Source organism: Camelus ferus, chromosome 13, assembly GCF_009834535.1.
Source record: "Camelus ferus isolate YT-003-E chromosome 13, BCGSAC_Cfer_1.0, whole genome shotgun sequence".
NCBI classification, from domain to species: domain Eukaryota; kingdom Metazoa; phylum Chordata; class Mammalia; order Artiodactyla; family Camelidae; genus Camelus; species Camelus ferus.
Genome location: NC_045708.1, coordinates 44,615,674 through 44,640,911, shown reverse-complemented (window position 1 = coordinate 44,640,911; position 25,238 = coordinate 44,615,674). Strand labels below are relative to the sequence as shown.

Below are 25,238 nucleotides of genomic sequence, written 5' to 3'. Positions count from 1 at the left end.
GGAGACCGCAGGTGTAGAGAAAGCAGGCTTTGGCATCAGGAAGCTGTGCTGAGTTTCTGGCGGCAGCGGTGACTAGCAGTGTGAATTCAGGCCAATCTTCTGACTCCTCTCAGCTTAGGTCAGAGATAAATGTTATTTCAGTCCAAACATCCTGAGAGGAAACCTGATGTACATGGTGTTTATAGGAGAGAAGAAAAAGGTTTTAAGACAGTAGACTTAGTTTTACCCCAGGCTAGGTGCTGTGAACACACTGCTCAAAAAACACTAAACTATATTCATTATCTTGTAGTAATCTTTAATGACAAAGAATATGAAAACAAATATATGTGTGTGTATATATATATATATGCATGACTGGGACATTATGCTGTACATCAGAAATTGACACATTGTCACTGACTATACTTTAATTTAAAAAAAGATAAACACAATCAAAGAAAAAAATTCTCACTTAACTCATAAGGTGACATTTTCCCTGTATGACAGATGAGGGAATGGAGATAAAAAGACTTATCAAAGAGTTATAAAATTTATATTGGAGTGAGTTCTTCTTCACGGTTTGAGGGAATTGATTTTCCAGTTTGTTGAATAATTAAGTAGTTAAATGGGAGAAGGTGGGTGGGGTCTCTTTGGATGCCTCCAATTTACAAAATAGAAAGTTTTGTAAACTTTATGCTCAATGGTTCCTAAAGGAACCATTACAGACATGGTTTTTGTAACATCAGAAAGATACAATTTCTGTTTCTAATTGAACCAGCAAGGATGGCGTTTCTTAACTTAGGAAAACTTTACTTCATGAAAACATTTCAAGGGTCTCGTCTAATGCAGCCTCAGCCTTCGGGCCCAAGTGTTCTTAGGTGGGTGGATGAAGGCACAGAAAGTTGAAACAACTTAGCCAGAAATGAATAGAACAAGATTTTATATCCATGTCAATGGTCTTTTTTTCCCCCTCTTCTTCTGCATTCCATCTTCTCCCCCTACCCTTATCCATTCATATATTTAATTTGCTAAGTTTTAAGTCCAAAAAAAAAAAAAAAAAGTCCTGTATTTTCACTGCTTTCCAGGGTCTTGCAGTGTACTGAGCGGACAGCCAGGTGCGACAGCATTACAGTGGGATGAGATGGCAGGAGACAGTGGCTATGCCAGCTGTGAGTGCCAGGTTTAACGCTGGCTCAAAGGTGGGGCTCTCAATTTTGCTTAGAGGATGACTCGGGGGGCCCCACAGTTGAGGAGTCCCCCTGTGCAGAATTACATTTTCAGATGCTTTTAATTGAAAATGATAGGAAACCTATATAAATGATTTTATCTCAGAGGGGCTTTTATTGTCAAGGCACCGGGGTGTCACATCAGTAGCAGGAACAGGGACATGGCTGGGCCCAAGGAAAACTGGGATCTGTTTATCTGAACATTAATAAGGTGTCTCTTCACTTCTAACCTCTGCTTTGCTCTTGCTGCAGACTGGCGGTTTCTTTGGTAAGAAGCATTGTCACTGACTCTTCCAAAGTTTTACGTCTTACAGCTTTAGACGCTGGCAAGAAGCTGCTTTAATGAATTGTCCACATTCCAAAGTTTTGAGGCCAGCATTTTCAGGAAAGGAATTCATTGGTTTATTTCTAGGCCATTTAGATGTGTCTGTAGGACCCAGTTACTTAGAAATACGCAGCTTCCGCAGACCCTGTATCAGAAGACCTGCACGAGGCGGCTCTCAGAAGAGGGGAAGTAGGATCAGGCTACTGATTCTATAGAATTTTCTTTTTAATTTAGATAACATTTTAACCTATATTTTCATGTGTATATTTAAGGTTAAAAATAAAACTAATTCCAAAAAAAGCTTAAAAAAATTTAAAAAAGAAAAATTTAAAATAAGATCTCTGCTGCTGAAATCTCAACTTAAGTATCATAGTCAGCTTGCTACTTTGTGTATTTTGGAAGAGAAGATGTAAAAGTGGTTCTCAAAGTATGGTATGTGGGACACTAGGGTCTTGAGCACCCCCCCCTTTTTTTAAACATTTTTTTAATTGTTGAGCCCTTTTTAGAAGGTCCATGAGGTCAAAACTACTTTCTTCATGATCCTAAAACATTTTTTGCCTTTTTCTCTCCCCAACTATGTTGACATTTGTACTGATGCTACAAAGGAATGTAATGTTACAAACGTAACAAAACAAAATTTCAGGCCCCTTAGCACCAATCCATAGCAAACTGTAAGATCATCATCGCATTCTTTACTACCTTGCACTCACAGCTAAAAAGGCCAGTTTAATTTAGAGTGTCCTTGAAATGAACAGTAACAATTAATTTCATTAAATATTAACCTTGTTTGCATGCTTTTTAATATCTCTGTGTCAAATTAGTTCTGCTGTAAAGTTATTTGGCTTCATACTGTAGTAAAATGCCCGCCTTGGGAAAAAAGAAGTTACACGATTGTTTGAGTTGCGAGCTGAACTAGCTGCCTTTTTTCAAGAAGCAATACTCTTTACTTAGAAGAATAATGTATAAAAAACCTATGTTCAGACTTGGGTGTTTAGAAGACATATTCATGAATAAAGTAGGCCTTTTACTTCAAGGGAAACAAACAGTATTTGTTGCCAGTGATAAAATTTGAACTTTCAAATAAAAATCAGAGTTTTAGAAAACTTGTATCTACCACTGTGAACTTGACAGTTCCTAATACTTAATGACTTTTCTGATGAAATTTGTGGTGATAGTAAAAAATACGACTTCTTGATAGCTTAGCATCAACATACTAACATTTGGAAGATCTACGTGGCTAAACCAATATATATATATTTTTAATAGAGGTGCTGGGGGTTGAACCCAGGACCTCATGCATACTAAGCACATGCACTACCGCTGAGCTATACCCACCCAGTAAGCCAATGTTTTTAAAATGACTCATGTATTGATACTACAAAGACCATGGGTAAAAGATCCATTCAAGTTTGACCAATAGATTATAAAGTAAAGAGTGTCAAAAGCTCATTAATATGGTTCCAGATTCTACATTGCAGCTAAGCTTTAATAAACTACTACTTACTGTTTGCTTAGATTCAAAGAATAGTATCCACAAAATTCTCCAAATTTTCTTTATAGACTTTGGCCTAAACTACATATCCAAATAGAGGGAATATAGACACAGACATGAAAAATCTTTTAAGCTAGAAACATCTTCTGTTAAGCCAGACATTAGAAAAATTTTCAGAAATATGAAGGAGTGCTGCTCTTCTCGATAATTTTTTGAAAATACAGTATTTTTTCATAAAATGTTTTACATATGTTAGCATGTTTTATTTGTAAATAAATGAATATATAGATATCCAAAATTGCTCTCATTTAAAATGGTATTAGAAGGTGGGGACTTTGGGAGGTGCTGAGGTCATAGGGGTGGCGCCCTCGTGAATGAGATTAGCGCCTTATGAAAGAGGGTCTAGAGAGAAACTTTGCTTCTTCCACCATGTGAGGACATAGTGAGAAGTTGCTAACTATAACCAGGAAGTGGCCTTCACCAGACACCAAATTTTTTGGTATCTTGATCTTGGATTTCCCAGGCTCTAGAACTGTGAAAAATAAATGTTGTTTGTAATTACTCCTCTTATGGTGTTTTGTTATAGCAACTGGAACTAAGGCAGTAAGCAATGGTGTAGGGTGTGGGGTTGGCAAAACTAAAGACAGGAAACAAATTAGGAAGTTGTGGCAATGGTTCATCAAGTGAAAGATGAGAAACTGTATTAAGGCGATGGTAGTAGGGATGGAAAGGAAGGGGTCTGCTGTTGAGATTTTTAGAAAACAGAATCGAAAGCAGTGTCATCTGCAGGGAGGCTGCATGGAGTAGACTTCATAGCTGCAGCCTTGTAAAAGGTCGGGGTGGGTAGGCTAGATAATATCTCTGAAATTCTTTAACCTGGATGGCCCCCTAGTAATTACTTTAAAGGAGTTGCATCTAAATTCCAGGTTCCCAAGGTTTGTTTTTTTACAAATTTGCAGTATCAGTTAGATTTGGGTTCAGCTGTGCATAACAGGAAATGCCAGACAATAATGATTTAAACAAGAGTGGAGTTTGTCTCCTAGGCAAAAGATATTCAGGGCCAACCATTTTCCACTTCATACTGCTTTCATTCTCAGAGTCACCTCATTGTCCAAGACGGCTGCTGGAGCAATATCACATCTGCATTCCAGGCTGGCAGCAGGAGGAAGCAGCATGGGAAGAAAGGGCTCAGTTTCCAGGTGAGTCAGCTTCCTTGAGCAGCTTTCCTGCTCTCTACTTACTTTTCATTACCCAAATCTTTTCAGCTTTACCACACTCAGCTGCAAGAAGGCTAGGAAATGCAGTCTTTTAGCTGGGATCATTGCCATCTCAAATAATAAAAAGATTATTTTACAGTGAAAGAAGGTGAACATTTTTACCAGGTGACATCCAGCAATCTCTGTCACAGAGGTCTAGATGCCTACCTTCTCTTTCCAAAAATGCTGTTATTTAGAATTCTTTATCTTTTTCTTTCACCATGAGATCTTCTGGGAATGGGAAGAAGATCTACTTTTTTTATTTGGAGGTCCCTTATCTAGCAACCCCAGATTTCCATAATATACTCTGAGAATTAAGAGTAGGATAAATGCGTCTACACTCCACTGTAGACTAGATGGTGGTGTAGTCTATATCACACTGTTATCATCTCTTAACTTCTTGCCTCATTTATTTCTGTCTCTCACTCCAGCTTTCCATATACTGTGGCAGGATCAGTTTTTCTAAAGTGTATTTCACATCATGCTATTCAACTTGTCAAGAATGGTAATTCCTCATAGCCTACTGGACGTTCACAAGTGCCTGCAAAGCATTCAAAGTCCTCTTGCAATTTTATCAAAAGCAACATTTCCTGGCATCCCTCACATGCTCTGTGCTTGAGCCTAACCTGCTTTATGAAACCTAACTTCTGTGCTTTTGTTCAAGTTGCTTTAGTTTTTAGAATTCTAGCTGTGCACCTACATGGGCCAGTGAAACCTACAGAGGGTACACAGGGTTTCTCGAATTCCAGTCCCCTCTCAACACCATCCTTTGATGAGACATTATAGGACCCAACTCTGTAAATATTACATTCCATACTCCATGCTTTAAGAGCGTGTTCCTTCAATCCGCACCAACCATCTATAACAGTCTTAGGGAAAGAAAGGTTGCTTCGAAGTGCGAAAGTCTGGGGATGTTCATCAGTGTTGCCTCTACTTCTGTTACACAGAATTCTGTATTAGGTTCCTAACCTGAGCCCTGCACTTACTAAATGGACAGTTTTCATGTTAATGTTATTATTTCTTCCTCCTTTGACCTTACTCTTAATCATCCAAATGTTTTTGCTGTGAAAGAAAACATCTCAGCATCGTCTGCACACACACCTTTCTCTTTTATCTGGCACATACAATTAACCTTACAAACTAGCCATGAAAAGAAATAAAAGAGGGGAGAAGGTATAGCTCAGTGTTAGAGCACATGCTTAGCATGTACAGGGTCCTCCATTAAAAAAAAAGTAAATAAATAAACCTAATTACCTCCCCCACTTCAAAAAAGAAATAAAATAAAAATATAGAAATAAAAGACTTTAGAGGATTATCAAGTGCCAGGGGCTTACTTATTAACACGGACAACTTCTTGTTCACATTGGCAAACAGAATCTCTCATTTGCTCTAGGCTCTTGTGTGCGTGTGTGTGAATTCAAGCTTTATTGCTACACAGACTCCCGCTTCTCCTGCCACCTCCCACCCCCACAGCTGCTTTGCGCGAAGGAGAAGCCAGCTCCACCCAGGGAGGCCAGCCAGGAGCAGCCAGGAGCCAGGGTAGACCTGCAGGTAGGGGTGGGGCTCCTAGGGGAAGGAGGCCTTAAAGATCCCCACCCCAGGTTTTCCATGGACTCTTTTGAAAGGTGCCAGGGTACTCAAGCCCTTTAAAACACCTTCATCATTTACTCCTATCAGCTGCCATTGGAACTGTGTTATGGAAACACAATGGACTAGAATGAGGAGACCTGAAATCTCTTCTTCCTCACCTTTGCCCAAGATCTACAGTAAGATGTACTATGAACTGTACAGAAAGTTGACTCAATGTCGTATTCAACTGTGTGTACTATACAATCTGTAGGACCTTGACCTCAGGCTACATACTCCTATTCAAAGCTATATTTAGAACCTGAATTTATTTCCTCATCACTATGGAAAATGACACTTAACAGAACAGGTTACTTTCTAACCTTGGTATCAATCCCTTAAGAAAATTAGGACATTTATTGTTAATTTGCACCATTTAAAAGGTTCAGATATGTTAAATAATTTACTCAATATTGTTTTCTAATTCAAGGTAAGTAAATATCTGTTCTGAGATCCCACTCTGTCTTTCTTGGTTTCAGTTTTATTATCTATGGAATAGATGTGCAGTAATGGTCCTCTATCACTAGTCAATTTGCAGCACGAGATGGGATGAAAGATGTCAAAAATTCTGGTGTCTGGTAGGTGCTCACTAGGGATCGGTCTTGAGAAACACAGCTCCATCCTCTGTCACTCTAGAATTTCCCCCCTGTGGCCTGGATTTCAGCTAGTCTGGTTAGTTTCCCGGTGGAGTAACACAGACCTTCATCCCTGGTGGGAGTGAGCCCTTCATGGCTTAACTCCTATTGGGTTGTGGCTGCTGTCATTGCCCATCAGTGATTATTACTTGGCATGGAAATAGTAAAAGACTCTTCTGTGAATCTCTTGACTTCTGTATACATTCTTCCTGCTGCCCTCATCATGTTGAAACTTCTTGTCTATTTGTCCACTGAAAGGACGTATGCAAAGTAGCCAGGTCACAGTCCCAGTGTTTCCCATTCGGGGGAATCATCATTGAGTTCCCTGGTGGACGTGTTCCCCAGGCCCAAGAACACTGCTGGGAGGGCAGGAAGCACAATTCTATTAGTGGGTCCTTGGATGGGAAAGGGGCCACACCTGCTTCGTTTCTTGATACCTGTATCTTGAGCTCTGACAGCTGTCGATGCACTACCATAAGCTATTTTTCAATTTGATGCATGTTCCATATTCTGGAATTTGGGAAGCAAGGCAAGGTGATGTGTTACATATTATCCATTGCTTCACAAAGGCCATAAATATGAAGCCCAGCTCTCTCAGCAGGTGGGTCCACTTGGTCCCATGAAACATTTCCAGCCAGGCTATATCCGAGGCCTTAGAGCATTCCAGAAGAAATGAGAGGAGAGATTTTATTTGCTTGGCTCACTCCAATTTCCTTTATGTCAATGGTTAAAGATAACCTCACTGGGAAGTAACACATGCACACTTATAGGCTGTATCATTCATTCATTTGATGGATACACTATTAGCAGCATAGTATTATTAATACTGTTAGTATGGTCACTATTATTAATCTATGTTTGGAGAGAGGGGTACATAAATTTACATATACGTCTATATAGCTCTCTGTCTATCGATCTATCACAGTAAATACAATGGCAAGTATATTTAATGGGGATGTCAGAACACTGAGCAGGAAGAATTAATCCTTTTGGGGACCAGAGGAGCTGGCTAGGAAAAGGAAGACGGCTTGCCTGGAAAGTGAGTTTTAGTCACAGGAACAGTGTGCACAAAGACTCTGAGGCAGGATACAGCAAGAAATGTGCAGAAAGCAGCTTAGTTCTGTTGAGACATAAGTTTTGTTGAAATTTAAGTTTTGTTGAAATTTTGTCAAGTCAAGCAGGGGCAACATCATATAGAGACGTAGAATTCTTTTGAGAACCTTGAAATCATTTCAAATGCAGGTAACTTACAAAGTTGTTACCCTTCCTGTGCTTTACCTTCCTCATTTGCATTACAGGAGTAATAGCAGTACCTACCTAACAGGTTTGTTGTGAGGCAGCGAAGGAGCTTTCAGTAATTGTTAGCTGTTATTAGGCGGCAGGGAGCCAGGAAGCATTTTCAGGGACAGAAAGACATGGTCAGATTTATGACATGGGTACAGAGAATGGATTGGAGGGGGCTAGGGCCAGAAGCAGAGAGACGAGTTATTTGCTTATGTGATATTGTAAAAACCCAAGGGGGTAATGGTGGCCCCAACTAGGCTAGAGTCAATGGGAAAATGAATAAAATGTTTAGAAAGTGTGTGATCAGGCCATTCATGGTGGCTGTTCTCTTGCTCTCTGTACATCCCTGCTTGACCTGGCCCTGCTTCACTCACATGACTATCCAGTCTTCTTAATTATAAGGCTTAATTAGTCCCGGGTAACTGAAGAGCCCCCCTGGCGTCAGTTCCCCCCTATAAATAGTAGCCTCCTCCTCCTCGGAGCAGCGAGGCTGTTGTCGTGTCCCGTCTGACGCGCATGGTGGGTGTCACTCCAGGACCTTGCTTCAGATGTGTGAGATACCCCTGTCCCATAAGCCTATGATGTCTCTGTCAGTGTCTCTGGGCTCTTTCTTCAGTGTCAAGGTTGGGCAACCACAAGGCTTGCAGGCTTGCAAGGTGCAGCCCAACAGAAGGCGAGATGTACAGGACTAGGTAGGTAATTGATTGGGAGTGGTAGGTAATTGATTGGGAGTGGTAGATAAGGGGGAGGACTGACTCAAAGATCACGGCCAAGATTTTTTGGGTGACTTGATAAAAGTCAAGTAAGATAGGAAATACAAAAGGAAAAGAGAAGAGACCAGAGAGTTTTAAGGAGGATATTATCATTCGTACTGAACTGGAAATGGGCCAGTAAAGGACAGAACTGTATCCAGTACGTTGCTACTAGTGCTTGTAGTGACAGAACTTTCAGGGAAGTAGTCGTTATTATCTCTTCTTTATAGAAATTAAAACTGAGGCTCAGAGTTGTTGTGAGAATCCATCCCTTAAGGTCACACAGCTGTGTGTGTCCAGCATCCGGTGTCGGGTGTTCATTGACTAAACCCAGTAACAGCAGCAGCAACAGCACAACTCACACCGAGTGTTTACCACGCAGCAGGCACTGCGCTAGGTCCTGGGAACCGCAGAAAAGTAATGCACGGCTCCTGCCTTCTAAGAGCGCACAGTTTTGGAAGCCATGCAAAGAGGCAATTGGAAATTTATAACAAAGCTGTGTTCGGGGGGCAGTGGACAAAAAGAGGGGTGCTTCTACTAGCGATCTGCAGAAGATTTCAATGTGGTCAAGTTGTTTAGCTGACCCTTGGCTGGGGTGAGTTGGAGCAGAAGGGAAGACAAGAAGGAATTTCAGGTGTGGGAGCAGCAGGTGCAGAGACAGGGAGGCGAGAGAGAGCTTAGCACACCCCGGAAGTCAAAGGCAGTTCAGTATGGCTAGAGGTAAGCTGGGGCTGCTTAGTGGGGGGTTGGAAAGCCATATTAAGAACTTTGACCTTATCCTGCAGACCAGAGGTTCTCAACTGGTAAGCTTCAGAAGGTCTGTGAAGTCCCTGAAATCTTACTCATGATTTTTTCTTTTTTAATTGACATACAGCGGGCTTAAAATATATTGATTCCAGGTGTACAATATAGTAATTTGATATTTTTATAGATTTTTCTCCATTTAAAGTTACTGTAAAATACTGGCTATATTCTATGTGGTGTACATTACTTCCTTGTAACTTACTTATTTTATACATAGTAGTTTGCCCTCTTCATCCCCTTCCCCTACTTTGCTCCTCCCCCTCCCCCTCTCCCCACTGGTAACCCCCAGTTCTCTGTATCTCTGAGTCTGTTTCTGTTTGGTTATATTTGGGTATTATGCTTAGTGAAATAAGTCAGACAGAGACACAAATAGAGTATGTTTTCACTTGTATGTGGAATCTAAAAAAACAAAGGAATGAATATCCCTCATGACTTTCCATAGGTCTATGTAGTCTCAGAAGCTGAGGGAGGAGTTTCAAGAAGGTCGTGGTTGTCAATGGCAAATTCTAAAATAGAAGTACATCTTATTCTTCTCAGGGGTAATTCTATTTTTTAGAAAAAAAAACAAAAGACCTGTGTAATCTGCAGCTGATTGAATACTTTCTACTCTGCCGGGCAGTTGGGGTACATTCTCTCAGAATTAGATACCCGATGTGCAAGAGAAGTACTGGAGGAAAGGCTTGTGAAAGACAAAGGGAGAAGGAGCCGAAGGAGGCAGGAGGAACTGTCAGACCATAACTCAGGGCTGACACCTGTGAAAGGGGTGAAAAGACTGGGGTTTGGGGTGGGAAGATCTCTGCCTATAGCACAGTTCTTGAGAAGGATTTGCCTAGGCTGATGGGGAGTTGCCAAGACAAAGGTGCCTTTGAGATGTCCCTTTGGGACATTAATGGTGTGGGTCTAACACTTCTCCTGTTGGCTGGAAGCAGCTTGGAGAAAGTGTGGCCTTGGAGTGAATATCACATCAATTTCAAAGGTGTGCCCACAGGAGGCTGCCAGTCAGCCACACTCCATACAGTGAGTTCTCTAAAAGGGGCGGCTGGCTGCCCCAAGGTACTTTAGATTCAGGGAGAAAATAATGGAACAGAATGTTGATTATGTTTATTGCCAGAAGGATTGAATAGGGTCTGAGTTGAGGACAAAGTTCTTCGTTCCTCACTTTTTAAAGATAATCAGACCCCTTCTCTCTCCAGCTCCATCTAAGGGAAGCATAGTGTTTTCTGCTGTATGAAAAATAACAGTATTTCTGCAGAGGAAGTGCTCTTTTATCTGAAAGCTAGGCGCAGGGGCGGGAGTGAGAAATTGCTCCAAGTTGTTACTTGCAGGGACTGGAGTAGCTGTAAGATGTGGAGACTGGCATTTTGCTCGCTGGCTGAATAGACATATTAGGCTAAAGATTCTTTAGCCTTATTTGGATGTTGTCTTAGGAACTTGGTGAGAAAGTTTTGGGTGGGCTTGATGTGTGTACCTGGAGGGTGGGAGGTTTAATTGGTACAGAGGATGCTATCTTATGCTATCTTTTCTTCTATGGGCTTTCCTGAATGTAGGGTGTTTACAGGAGCAAAATGAGCTCGGAAGCCAAGGAAAGATTATAAGGTTTATCTAACTGAGAATAGAAAAATGGTTGCTCAGTCCTAAGGAATGCAAAGGACAACCTTAGCATCTCACGTGGCTCCCTGTGAAGGAGCCCACAAGGGAGCGAAGTAGCAGGAGTGGTGGGCTGTCCGGGAGACTACCAGGCACTGGGACACCCACCTGGAAAGGACGTCTGGGAAATGTACCACGGGGGTGTCTGACAGAGACACGACTGTCCCTCCCTGAGAGGTTCTTCAGGGATGTAGGAAACGGGGAGGAGGCCAAACAACACCCCAGGAAAGCCCAAGAAGCACCCCATCGACATCAGTTTCACTGCATCCTCCACGTGGTAGGTGTGACTGGGGTTGCTCACGAAGCCTCATTATCACAGGTTCCCTGTCAGTAACACGGGAAAGTAATCGTAGCTGCTCTCACAGTATTACTGTATTAGATAGCCCGAGTAAAGAGCTTGGGACTGTATCTTGTACATTCTCACACGTTCTCAGAGGCCAGCACTGTTAGACTCACCATTACTTTATGCACCGCAAAGAAGGACAGATGCTGACAACTAAACTGTGATACATCATCAATTATAAGTCAAATTGCTATTTCAGAAATACTGGAATATGAAAGACTGTGTTTTAGAATTTATAAAGTATGGTGGTAGTGCGTACTCAAGAAGCATTATATATTGCATCACTATAATTGTTATAATTTGTTATACTTGTTATTTGTGGAAATCAGGAGATGATAAATCAGACAGAATCAGGGCAAGACTAAAGATAGCTTCCCTTTACTGGTAATGTCACTAGTTGTATAAGATGACCCCTGCCTCCCCTATTCTTCTTTTGGTCCTTATCAAACTCGGAAAGAATTAGAGCTGGAAGAGAAACTGGAAGGCCATGTAGTCAGGGCTTCCTTCTGTGCTTGTGCGGATGGCGTCCTGGACAGCTATAGCGGGGGGGTTGTATGGTGCATTGTACGCACCCTGCTCCCTAGAGCTGAGCACTGCGGGTCCTGCACAGGTCTGTGCCGTTGCCCTGCATGGATCTTGTAGCCCAGCCCACCCCTTCTATCTCTGATGAAAAGACAAGAGATGAGTTTTCAGTCAATCTAGAGATTAAAGTTTTAAACGGTACTGTCAGTTACTAGAAATGGTAAAATCTGCCCAAGATGTTTAAAGAAATTGGAGAGGGTTATTTGTTAGAATGTGGTTGAAGGTGTTAATGACAAAAGAGTTAAAATATATTCATGTTTTTACCACACCACACTGAGAGTCCTCAGTCATCTGGTTATGCAGAATTGAAAAGATAATGTCTTCTGACGCAGTGGAATCTCCACCTTTCCTAAGAGAAACAGATATATATATATAATGAGCTAAGAGCTATTGGAGAGAAGAGTTTTAACGAGTGCAAAGAGGAGGTAAGGATTAGTCCTGCAGAGCAGTAGAGATGACTTCTTTGAAAAGATTTGAACCAGCCTAAAACACGGTAAGTGGAATCTAAAGCCATGTTAGGTTTCTGTAAACAGTAAGTTACTTGTGAAGAGAAGTCCCTTGGTAACCTGTGTTTTATAAACAAAGGTCTGTGTCCCCCCCAACCCCCACTTCATACACTGAAGCCTTAACCCTCACTGTGACTCTATTTGGAGATATGGTCTGTGAGGCAATGACAAAGGTTAAATGAGGTCATTAGGATGGAACCCTAATTTGATAGGACTGGTGTTCTTGTAAGAAGAGAGACACCAGAGAGCTCTCTGTCTGTCTGTGCCCAGAGGAAAGGCCCTGTGAGGCCAAAGGGGCAATCTGCAAGCCAGGAAGAGAACTCTCATCAGAAACCGGGCCCTCCCAGACCTTAATCCAGGACTTTCCATCTTCAGAATGCTGAGAAAATAGATTTCTGTTATTTAAACCACCCAGTCCTTGACATTTTGTTGCAGCAGCCAGAACAGACTAATGTACAGTGTCTATTCCAATTCAACTAATTCTAGCCCTCAATTATAATTTTAATCCATAATAGTTTAGCTTTTGCTTTGCTTTTTATCCATCAGATTTTCTTAGATTCTCACCATGGTCCAGTGAAAATAAGTTATCTTCCCTTTTTCACAGTGGAAAAATATTGAGGCTCAAAGAGTTTCAGCTAATAAGTGCATTTGTGCTCTAAGTGCATTGCTGTTTCTACTCAAATCCAAATTCTGTTTTCAAGTCAGGCAAGGGTCCGGAGCTTGGCAAACCTAGATCATGACAGCCACATCTCCCCTCTTCAGCTGTATGCTGTGGTGACTTCTTGGGAAATAAAGAAGAATATTTTTTTAGAAGGGCAAAGCTTCCAGAGTTTTTACAACTTTTTGAAGCCTCAACATCATAAAATTGTTGATTCTGGGAAGAGGAGGGGATGTAGGTAGAAGCAGTTACCCTCTGACTGCAAAGAAAAAATCCTAGAACATATTTGATTTATCTTCTATTCAAACTATTCTTTCCAAGGATGTGTTTTCCAAGCAATTATACTAAAACATCAATTAAGAGCCTTATCAGATATGGTAATATCTCAGGTGCAGTTTGCGGAGTGCAATTATTAGAGTGTAAAGGCGGCTTCCAAGCCATCAAACAATCACAGTCAGTCAGTCGTGTTGAAGCAGAAATGGCAGCAATTGGCATTTGGAACGATTGCGTGGAAACTCTTGTCTGGGCTGATCTGGGAGTCCAGTTTCCACAGCAGAAATGAGAACTCCATTTCCAGAGGGCCCTCCCACCCGCCAGATGACTGATCATCTCCAAACCAACCCACAGTCCATCTTCCCAGCCCTCCTGCCTCTTACCCACGGAATCACAGCAGGGTCCTTACGCATTCCGTGAGGCCACAGTTCTGGAGAGACTCCCCACTGATCCTCTCCTATGTTTTTTTCTTGCCATTCTTCAAACTGTATTTAACATTAATTTGTCATCTGGACTGGTTATTGATCGCACTGAAGCACATTGAGGAACTGGTTAAGAGACTCCACTCTTAAAAAAGTTCTCTCGCTTGAATTTACAAAGGATGTTAGTGGGTCTGGACTGCCAGAGTAGAAGAATTTATGGCAACACAGCCTCGCCTGAGACTAGCCAGCCGTGCACATCAGCATTTTCCAGGAGCAAATGAATAGGGCTCCTCTGAGTTCCGTGGCCATGTGCTATTTACAAAATACCTTCTCTTACGGGGTTTAATTTCCCCCTGTTCTTTTTTGCCCTTCATCCTCCCTCGCCTCTTCTCTCTCTTCCTCTCCCCTTCCCTTTCTTCCCACCTTCCCTCCCTCCCCATCTTCCTCCCTCCCTCCCTTCCCTTCTTCCCTTTCTTTTCCTTCTCTTCCCAATCTTTTCTTCTGCAAACATCTGATGACTGCTGGGCACTGTGCCAAGAACAATGTGAATCAGAACCAAAAGGTTGCTTTACAGGGCTCAGTGTGTGGGGCTGACAGCAAGGAAAGAGGTGCTTCTAATGCAGATCAATAAGAGCTATAGTCAGAAGCACAAAATGTGTCCTGGACAAGAAGCCCCCAACCCTAGCGAGCTGGGTGCCGGGGTGAGGGTGCAGTTAGGAAGGATTGTTTGTAAAAGGTGATTCCTGAGCTACTTCTGAAAGAAGGAAGTGCCAAGGAGTAGGGGGAAGTGTTTTCTGGGAAAAGGGACCAACCATGCTGATAACATGTTTGCTTGGGCAAAGTACAGTTGGGTGTGTCTGGTGTGGAAGGCGAGGAAGGTGGTGAAAGGGGTCAAGCTGAAGGTCAGGGACTGGGAGGATGAGGTTCTGGTCAGGTAGGCAATGGTGAAATCACGAAAGCTCCTGGGTGCCACGCAAAGGATTCTAGATTTAATTTTGAAGGGACTGGAAGGTTCTAAGAAGGGAAGTGTTACAGTCCAGTTAATGTCTAATTCCATTTTTAAGTCCCTGGTCCGCCTTCAAGATTCAGGGAAACGTTCAGAGTGCAGTCACATTCTCACACTTCACCCGAGCGATGGATCCGCTGCTGTTGCTTCGCGGGGAGTAGGAGAGCCGTCGCTGAGTCAGCACTGCGGGGAGGCGTGTGGGGAACATGGATTATTCATGGGGCCGGCGCACTGTTCCAGGTGCAGCCATGATTGCTGTGGACGGGGGCCATTTGTAATGCAAAGGCATGGCAAGAAAATCCATTTTCTCATTTTCAGAGCTGATTTTATCTCCACGCTCCTGCCCGTGTTACAAATTTAGGCTGATCAAGTGAAACAGGAAGCAGAAGAGCAAAATGGAATATCTGGCTGCTGTTTGCAAAAGGATTTTTTAGATGCCAATTTGTAAACTCCTTTATTTGGAAGGAGATAATTCAGAGAACATATCTTGAGGCCTTGTGCTGTAAAACAAGGGAGAATGTGTTTTAAAGTCAGACAAATCTGAATTTGAGTTATGTAACCTTGGGCAAGTCAGCTAGTGTCTCTGTACCACAATTTCTTTATCTGTAAAATGTGAGTTACGATGATAAAGGAAGTTGGATTATTGGCTCCAATTCCTTACTTCTTCCTGTATCCTTGACTTTTACCTTGTGACTGCAGTTTCTCCTACCAGAGGGAAATCCAGATATATATATGTTTTCCTGTCCTTTTACTTTGGGTTTAATTACATGATGTGCTTTGGTCAGTGGGCTATGGAGAGAGGACAAGGACAGTGTGATAACCTTGAAAGTATCACATGGTTCTTTTCCCCCTTGCACTTCTGCTCTCGCCACTCACATGAAGGCTGTGTAATGTGCCGTGTTCTCTGCTCTGACCAGACCGCAGGCTCTGTGCATTATGAGAGCGGTGGGGCCTTCTCACGTCTCTGTCAGTTCATGTTCCTTCATGACTGCAGACCTACAGTGGAGCAGGGCTGAGCAGCTTGAAGGGGGATATTCTGTTCTTTAGGGTGTTAGGGGTCCCCCAGGATTGTTCTCCCCTGGACTGCCTTCCTCTAGGTTCCATGGAAATATATTATTAGTAAGTCAGATATTCTCTATGCTTTTTTAAAAATTCACTTTTAAAAATTATTTTTATTTTTTTAATTGAAATATAGTGGGTTTACAATGTTGTGTTAATTTCTCTTGTATAGCATAGTGATTCACATATATATATATATATAAAACTGTGATTCAGTTATATGTATGTATATATATACACACACAAATACATACACACTCCTTTCCTATTCTTTTTCATTATAGGCTATTACAAGGTATTGAATATAGTTCCTTGTGCTGTACAGTAGGACCTTGTTTATCTATTTTATATATAATAGTCAGTGTCTACACATCTTTTCCATTTTTTTTGGAGAGGCGTTTAGGAAGCACTGCTTCCTCGTAGGACAGGTGCCTGTGTGATTCCAGCAGACTGGTGGCAGCTGACAGAGCCAGAGGTGGATAACTGGCTCGAGGGCAGGCAAGGGCCTCGCATAATAAACACATCCGTCAGCTGCTCTGTTAATCACCAAATTAACCGACTGCTCTGACCTCAGTGAACCCGGCTAGGACCCATAGAGGGTAGCCACCATCATACATGTAGAGAGTGGGAGTCCCTGGACTTTGGAGGAGAGAAGACGTTAGTTCTCAAGTGTGAGGGAACAAGAAGAAGACTAGCCGGGACTCTGTCAGTGGCAGCAGAAGGGGCGAGTCACAGTCAGGGCAGGCATCAGGGAGGGACATTGGGTGTCCACTGTCGGGGCAGCAGCAGCAGCAGAGGCTGGTCGCTGGAATGGCCTTCCAGTTCCTGAGCGATGTTCCATCCACCTGGAGGCTGGGATCTGCAGCAAGCAAGACTAATTTCTCTGCGTGTTCTTAGATAGATAAAAATCCAAACAAACAAGCAAAGATTATTAATGTAATGTGTACGTGGGTTTCTTTCTGGTCATTTGAAAGAGCCTAGCCATCAAGTTGCATCTGGCTGAATGGTGTGAAGTCTTTCAAAGAGCCCAGAAGGTTGACCATTAAAGAATGGGTAGGTGGTAACGCATGGCCAGGAACGTTCCCTTTAAAACCCCTGATTCTAGAGTACAATTTGCTTAGGGAAGAGAGGGAAGGAAAACACCAGGAGTATCTCCAGTTCTCAAAGTTTTTCTACATCTTGGACTTTTCTTATTTGTTGTTTCTCACTAATACAGTGAACGGTTGATGCAGGTAATAGGCAGATACCTCAGATTAAGGTCCCATCCGTCTCTGACAAGTTAGGTGATATGGTGGGAAAGAATATAGGACTGGGGATTCAAAAACTGAAAGTCCTCTCCTACTTGTGTCCATATTAGCTGTGTGATTTCTGCAGAATGACTAAGCTCTCTGGATGTCAATTTCTTCATGCATTAAAATAAGGAGAATAATAACAGTGCCTGCCATCTGAACCTGTAGGACTGCTCTGCAAGTTAAAAAAGAGAATGAATTTGAAAACTGATGTAATTGAAATAGCTAGTATTTTTCTTACTATCAATAATAACACACTGCTAACAAGCCAGTTTCTGAACTGGAAGAGTTTTAGTGAAAAGTTCTTAGAAATGTAAATCTCACTGGTCAGGCTCAGGAAACAAACAAACAAACAAACAAAAAACTCTCTCTTTCCTCTTCCTAAAGTCTTTGGTCATGGGGTTGGCTCATCTTAACCATCTACCCATCAAGACCCACATCAAAAGCCAATGCCGTCATGAAGTCTTTCCTGGATCCCCTTAGGTGAGAATAATCTCTTTTCCTTCTTAAATTTCTTTAATGCCTTACCTTCTCTGCTTTTATAGCACTTAGCACTTTTTGCATTGAATTTGACATTCTTCTAGGTACATTTAATTTCTATCACTAGACTGTTCTGTTGCATGAATAACGTGAGTTACATGAGTTCTGTTTCTGATGCGTCTTTTTATGCTCCAGAATGCAAAGCTTCTACCTGGCACAGAGAAGTTTCTTAGAAAATGATCAATGAGCAAATGGGTTTAGACCCACAGCACATAGGAAAATAGAAGAACAGGCAGAATCTAACTTATGAACAAAGTGTGTTTTGAAAGTACTCTACAGGCCAGCACTTTGAAATCTAGAACTTTACTTCCCATTGAGAGTATTATAAGTGGTGAGTAGATTCTTGCATCAGTCCTTTCTCTCATGGGTTAAAAAATTCCAGTTTTTGTACCCAGTTGTCACATCCTTTTACTATCACAGCCTCCTCCTCCTCCTTCTTCAATTCCATTTTCAACTATTTCTTTAAAAGCCCTAGAAATTAGCTTACCCCTTTAGACGTGATCTATTGGCCTCATGTTCTGTGGATAAAGTAGTGGATATGAGCCTTCTTCTCACTTGTCCTCTTTGGCTTCCCCCAGGCTGAGCCTCCCGTGTCTTACTGTGCCCAAAGGTCCTTCTCCCTGATGTCTTGGCCTTGCTCTAATTCCTAATAACAAGCCAAACTAAAGTAGCCTCAGCCTCAGTTAAAGAAACAGCCTCTTGTTTTACTCACTGATTCTTTGTAACTCATTAACATGTCAAGCCTAGTAACATGAAAGCTGCCATATATGGAACACTTGTGTACCAGGCAGCGTGCTGAGATCTCTGTAAATACTGTTACATTTAATTCTCACCACAAATCTTGAACTAGATAATGTTGGGATTCCTTTTTTACAGAAGAAGAAAGAGATTTGTGTTAAAATAATTTTTTCAGCTCACTAGGCTAGTTAGTGGTATAACCAGTCTTCAGACCTAAACATGCCCCCAAAGTCATGTTTTTGATCACCATGCTAGTTTGTAGCAGATGGACAATATTCTTTTTGCTATTGTGGAGTAGGGAAGGGGGCAAGAGAATTGAATAGAGGTCATGCTTTTGGGTCTGAAAGAAACTGATGGGCATCTGAGTTCTTTGGTTTCCTACCACTGAGATCCTGGACAACTAATTTAATCTCAATGAATCGGTTTCCCTTAAAAATGGGATAACTAAGACCATTCCACTGTGAATAGGAAGTGAGATAGTGTATTGGAAAGGTCTTGGTCAGTGGTGGGTGAAACTATTCCACAAATAATTAATTTTTCTTCTTGCAGTGTTTTCTTCTGGCCCCTCTGTTTACTTGAAATGTGGTGACCATAAATGCCTGTTTTCTAGTGTAATTAGGAGCACTCCCCTTCACTCTTAAATAGGTCCCTGTTTAGACACAACAAATTATACGGTCGTGTTCTGAATGACAGTGGTATTCTCTTTACCTTTGTCCTCTGCATCCAGTGGAATCTTTCCTTTTTACAAATTTTATTATTTTTTTATTGACATATAGTCGGTTCACGATGTTGCCAATTTCTGGTGTACAGCATAATGTTTCAGTCATACATACATACGCATACATTCTTTCTCATATTCTTTTTCATTATAAGTTACTACAAGATATTGAATACAGGTCCCTGTGCTGTACAGTAAAAACTTGTCATTTATCTATTTTGTATATAGTAGTTAGTATCTGCAAATCTCAAATTCCCAATTTATCCCCTGGTAACCATACATTTGTTTTCTATGTCTGTGAGTCTGTTTCTGTTTTGTAAATAAATTCACTTGTGCCATTTTTTTAGATGCCACATGTAAGTGATATTGTATATTTGTTTTTCTTTGTCTGACATCACTTTGTGTGATCATCTCTATGTCCATCCATGTTGCTGCAAATGACATTATTTCACTCCTTTTTATGGCTGAGTAGTATTCCATTATATATATTTCCATTACACACACACACACACACACACACACACACACACATACATACATACATACATACACATACACCACAGCTTCTTTATCCAGTCATGTTGATAAGCAGGTTGTTTCCACATCTCGGCTATTGTAAATAGTGCTACTATGAACATTAAGGTACACGTATCTTTTCAAATTAGAGATTCCTCTTGATATCAGGAAAATATTTCTAATTGCAAAAGTGATTGCTTCTTTCCTCTGCTTAAAACTCCTTCCCTTACTGCCCTAGAGGTAAAATCCAAGGCCTTCACAGCGGTGTATGAGGCCCTTGGTGATCTGAGCCCGATGCAGTTGTACCCTTTTCTCTCCCTGAAGGGTTTTATTCTAAGTGCTGTTCGTAGCAACTACCTGCAGTTTCCTCAAACACCTTTGCTGTCCATTGCTTCTAGGCCTTTGCAAACGTCTTCCTGTGCGTGGAATACTTGTCATCCTTGTCATTGTTTTTCTATCATTAGGACACTTTCCTAAGTGCAGGGAACCTTCCGCTTTGAGGTGCTCTGTGGGATGGACCGTTTTACTGCATGAGGGATGAAATATCATTACTGAGTTCCAAACCTGCTTTGTAGCTGACACATGGGCAGAACCTAGATCATATACCCATCAGAACTGACTCAGGAGCTTGGGACACAAGGGGCGAAGGAACCGGCATTGTCTCAGTTTCTGACAGAGGCAGCAACAGCAGGAGCTTCAAGGTCAGAGGGCCTGAGTCCCAATCCTCCTACCTCAGTTACTAGTTGTGTAATCTTAAGCTGGCTACATAACTTCTTTGTGTCAGTTTCCCCATGTCTAAAATGGGATAATAATAGTGCCTACTTCAAATTGCACTTGAAAGGATCAAACATACGTGTAGTATGATTGAAACAATGCCTGGCACGTAGTTTGTGCTCAAAAATGTTAGGTCTCATTACTATTGTTGTAGGTAATAGTAATAATTATAGCAATAAAAGTAAACTATGCATCAGCTTTTATTTTTTTTTGCATCTCAGAATTGTGACCAATGCATTTCCCTCTAATGATGCTAATTTGGATTCACGCTTAGGGTCTAAGTTAAGACTTTTTTCCTCCCAGAAGCCTTTCCTGAACCTACTGCCACATCAGAGACCAGTGCTCTGGACTCACGCTTTGTCCTTATTAGCAGCAGAGCACTCATCACACTTTACTGAAATGCCTGGTCCTTGCCGTTCCCCCCAACTAGACTGTGAACATCTTCTCGGCAGCCCTGGCCACTCCCTCAGCCTTGTATCCCCAGAGGCTAGCTTGGGCAATGCCTTGACACCTTGTGGGTGTTCAGTAAACATTTGCTGGATGAATGAGCAAGGCCCCTGCCACCCTCTGAGATCCTGCAGGGGGAGAGTCAGCCAAGCAGGGGAGTTACTGATTTCTGTTCACATGCTCTGGCTCTTCCTGTGGGATTTCTCCCTGTGACTCCATTTAAGATTGAGCCAATCAACATTCATATTTGCACTGATGATCCTGAAATGTCCTTGACAATCTCAAGAGAGTCACAATCAATATATTTCATTGCAGGAACTCACTCCAGAGACTGCATCTTAATCAGCACCATTGTGCTTCCCTTAAAGAGCATCTTATTAAAGTCAGGAGGATGCAAAGCAGTTCTCCAGATCAGAGCAGAAGGTGTCAGAAGAAGAAACCAGGTGCTCCTATGTGCTCTTTCCTGAGTCAGTGACCTGAGGCAGCACTGTGCTATCTTCTAACCAGATAGAATTATTTGCTGTTCTTCTATTCAGGGCTCAACATTTACATCTTCTTGCCTTTGGGTATGCTATTATCTCAGTTTCCTGTGGTTCCTCACCTTTTAAAGTATAAAGCCCTAATGACTTGGCTGGGCATTCAAAGCTCCTTACAAACAGCGCATCTACCTTTCCAATTTTATCTCCTACCACACCCTGTCAGATCCCTTAACTGCCATCTGATGAATCATTCATTCATTCCTTTCATATCTTTAACAATAATTTATAGATTATACTGTGGACACAGTAATGACGCTCATGACATTGTAGTGTAGTGGTAGAAATAGACATTTAACAAATATTATTATAATTTTACTTATATTTTTATTCTAACTTAGGCTCCCTGAAGTTAAATTATAACAGGGGCTAAGAATGGCAGGAGACTGGATGATGGGGCTGGGAGGTTTTGGGGGGGCAGGGGGTGGGGTATTGTGGGTAATCATGGAGGGGTTCTTGGAAGCTAAGACACCTTCAGAAAGCCCTTTAGAAGTTTGCTGAATACAGGCATTTTTCTGTGTCATTGCTGTATCGACAGTGTTGAGGGACATAGAGGACTGGTGTCATGGGTGGTGAAAGAATTTTACTAAAGACAAAGGAAAGTTTAAAAAAAAACGAAGGAAAAGTTTAACAGATATGCTGCTGCAGGCAAGAGCGGGCCACACAGATGAGAGGTGCCCGCATGAGCACTGAGGGTCGGTTGCTGAGGTCTTTTACGGGAAGGGGTTGGTGAACCGGGGGGGGGGGGGGGGGGGGCTGTGTGATCAATTTGTGCACAGGTCCCTGGCTGGTTACAAGTGAGGTAGACTTGTCAGGGGCTACTCTGAGTAATGGGATTGAAGACCCTGATAAGGGCAGGATGTGCCCTGAGGCCTGTCTGCCTATGTATGGTGAGATTAGCCATTTCCTGGGGGCAGTTAGTTTTGTTAGGGGAAACACACATCAAGGGAAGATGTTTTTATCTTGCAGAAATGCAGATCTGCAGAGGGTCCTGAAGTGGGGAGTTGGGGTTAAGGGTGCCAGCGGGCTCCAGGCACACGGAGAGCCCTGGAGTGGGGAGTTCATGGCTTTAGAGCAGCTTCAGAGTGTGCCAGCGGGCTCCACAAACAGGACTTAGCACCAGGCCCAGGGCGGAGCAGGCAAGCTGTATATAATCGTACACAGGTGTGAATAAAAAAATGACGTTGGTAAAGGATAAGTTAATCTGCACACTGTCTTATAATCAATTTCCACTCTCCATTCTTAGGTAACAGTTGACAAAAGCATGGACACACACACACACACGTGCACACACACAATGGTCTGGGAGCAAGCACTGATATAATTCTATATTATTTAGTACTTTCAAGTTTGCAATGCTTTTCTGTCCAGTGTCTCAATGAATTGCACATAAAATCATTAACACAGGAAGATAAAATTATTGTCTTTGTTTATTGGAAATCAGGTCTATGAGAGAGTTGCCCAGGGTGACCTGCAGAGTAAGTGATAGAAATGGACACAGTACTTTGTCCTCTGCCTTCAGGCCCGGGCCCTCATTCTTCTTTATTTACAAAGATTAAGGGTGGGCTGACTTCATTTATACAGGAGTAGGCAATGCAAGTCAACACTTCACTGGATGAAATAGTAAACATCTTCTCAAAGAAACAGGAAGACTTTTAATGGAGTAAAGAATCACAGGGTCAGATTTGGGAGAAGGGAACTCTGAGGTGACTCTGGCAGGTGGGATCCCTGGTCATCCAGCACATCTGCTGGTTAAGGCAGCTGAGAGGTTGACGTGTGAGGTCCACGGGTCACTGAGGGCAGGGGGTCCTAGCAAGTCACACATGCTTTGAATTAGGAACCCAGAGGTCTCTGCTCAAGATGGGACAGAGAGCCAGAAATAGTCAGGCTCTCTAGACAGTCAGTCACTGTGAATGGCCCCAGGTGAAGTTTCATTGTGAGATCCCCCAGCCACTGCCAGAGGCAAATCTAACTGCTCCTTGGAACAGGAAACATCACCTCGGCCCCAGTTATTTCCATAATGAATTTTTAACGAACTATTCAAAACTCGTAAAACATAACCTGAAGGAATCCTTAGATAAGTTAAATTTCATCTCTCAAAGATTTTGTCCATGGAGCTTGGCTTTATATTGGAACCGTTAAGAAGGAGACTGAAATATTTAAGTATATTTTCTAGAAAGAAAGCTCTGGAAGCTACATGAAAGTTGGTTTAGTGTTCAGTTAGAATGATCTTAACCAGCTTCCACTCAACCAATTAGCTACATTAACTACTTTGCAAGATTAAATTCTGCGATTCCTCTCCATAATAAAACACTCTGATGGATGCCTCCAGCGTCCTTGTGGTCCGTAGGCAGTACTCTAGTACCAGCATGTACTTCTGCAACGATCAGTGACTTGTACGTTTGCAAAGAGTCAGTTGTGTTAGTTACCAAATCACTTATGCCAGTTAGAGTTCTTACTATAGATACACAATTTCAGTAAATATCATGTAAGCTAATAAAATATTACTTTAAGCAAAGAACAGTTTTTGTTTCAATGAAAATATGCTGAATGCTTTAGAAAAACTCAGTCTCTAATATATATTATACATACTAAGAATTACCATCAAATAAAGTGTGAACAAGAGAATTACAGTGATTGTGGAAAAGTGCAAAATTTTAGAAGGTTTTCATATTTAGATAATTTTTAAAATATTTTAAAGACTGTACATAATATATAGAAGTAATGGATACTTGCTGTCATGGAAATTACATTCTAGCTTCCATTGGAATTCTGATATCTGAAAGACTGGCACATAAAAAAGGATTTATTATGCATATGTTACTACTATTAATCAATAAGATGGGGTCAAATGAAATAACTTTCATATTAATGATATAATATATAAGGTTATATTATTATATCATAATATATTGTATTATAGTAATATTATATGATTAACTTTATAGTATTCATATATATTATTAAAATTATGACATAACACTTTATTATAATATTAGTTAATAATGACAAAATAATGAGTAATATATTCAATTTTTTCAGCTATTCTGTATATAAACATTCTTATTGACCAGCCCAAGGCTTTTACAGAGTATGTACTCAAGATTGCATAATAAACAAATCAGTATATAACCTTTTAGTATCACAATCATTTTTCTCAGGTATCACTCAGATTTGTCAACATCAGTTGAAAACCGTGAACCCCACAAGTCAGCACAGTAGTTGTGGGTGTGCTCTTACCAGCAACAGCCACATTTTCTCATGGAACTGACTCTTACGGCATTTGTCATCCAATAAGCCTATCAATCCATTATTTTTATAACCTCAGTATAAGAATCTATGTTGATTAACTTACTTGTGTTTTAATCCCACCCGCATTTGTAGAGTGCCTACTATGCGTCAAATGTGGGACTCATCACCTCTGTGAGTTGCCACTTGACTAATTTTGGCTGCTCAGGAAGCTGCTTCGATTATTTTGGGCTCTTGAGTCTATTATCTAAAATATTAGCAATTTCCACCAGATGTCTGTCACCTGCAAATTTGACGAACATGTTATCATGTAATTATTCTAATCATTGAGGGAGTATATTGAATAGGACTGAGCCAAATAAAGAAGATAGTAGAAACTACTGGCATATTTTGTATAGGTTGTCATTCTTAGGAGAATTTCTGTTCCTATTGAGATGTGGCTGAATAAGGAATAAATCTGACAGCGCAGAATTTCAGATTACCAGTGTGGCTCAGGGATGATACGGCACATTTTGGTAATGTTTGAGGCTATCCAAGAAAATAAGTGCAGAAGTTT

The 25,238-nt window shown here is 41.5% G+C and overlaps 1 long non-coding RNA gene across 1 annotated transcript in view; it reads left to right on the top strand.

Annotated features, from left to right (window-relative positions):
• LOC116668034 overlaps nucleotides 1-25,238 on the top strand; it is a 119,524-nt gene that overhangs the window by 35,301 nt on the left and 58,985 nt on the right. The window contains exons 2-3 of the long non-coding RNA XR_004325080.1: nucleotides 4,120-4,221; nucleotides 17,552-17,647. This is a non-coding gene — a long non-coding RNA (uncharacterized LOC116668034). The remainder of the gene's footprint in view (nucleotides 1-4,119; nucleotides 4,222-17,551; nucleotides 17,648-25,238) is intronic.